Source organism: Microtus ochrogaster, unplaced genomic scaffold (genome assembly GCF_000317375.1).
Source record: "Microtus ochrogaster isolate Prairie Vole_2 unplaced genomic scaffold, MicOch1.0 UNK52, whole genome shotgun sequence".
Classification (NCBI taxonomy): Eukaryota; Metazoa; Chordata; class Mammalia; order Rodentia; family Cricetidae; genus Microtus; species Microtus ochrogaster.
In genome coordinates, this window is record NW_004949150.1 from 820,667 (window position 1) to 821,026 (window position 360).

Genomic DNA, 360 nt, shown 5'->3' on the forward strand with positions numbered 1-360 from the left:
TTTGTTGCAAGGTAGGAAAGGATCTGTGGAGCAGAGTGACCAGAGCATGAAGTACTACTGACAGAAAAATGCCTCTTCCCCACACCCCCACTGTCTTTGAGACAAGGCCCAGGAGGATGTTGAGACAGAAGGGAAATCCTCAGAGATTAGCAGAGGGACTGTCAGAAGCAGAGGCGAATCTTGAATCTCAGGGAGACAGAAGAGTGTTTGCAATGTATGTGTGGATGTAAATGGTGGAAGTGAAAGAGGAGCTCGGGGCAAGTGTGGGTTAAGAAAAGGAAGAGGAGAGAAAGACAGAGACAAAGAAACAGAGTCAGAAGAAGGAGGTAGGCAAAAGCAAATAGGGAGCCCAGGAAAGGA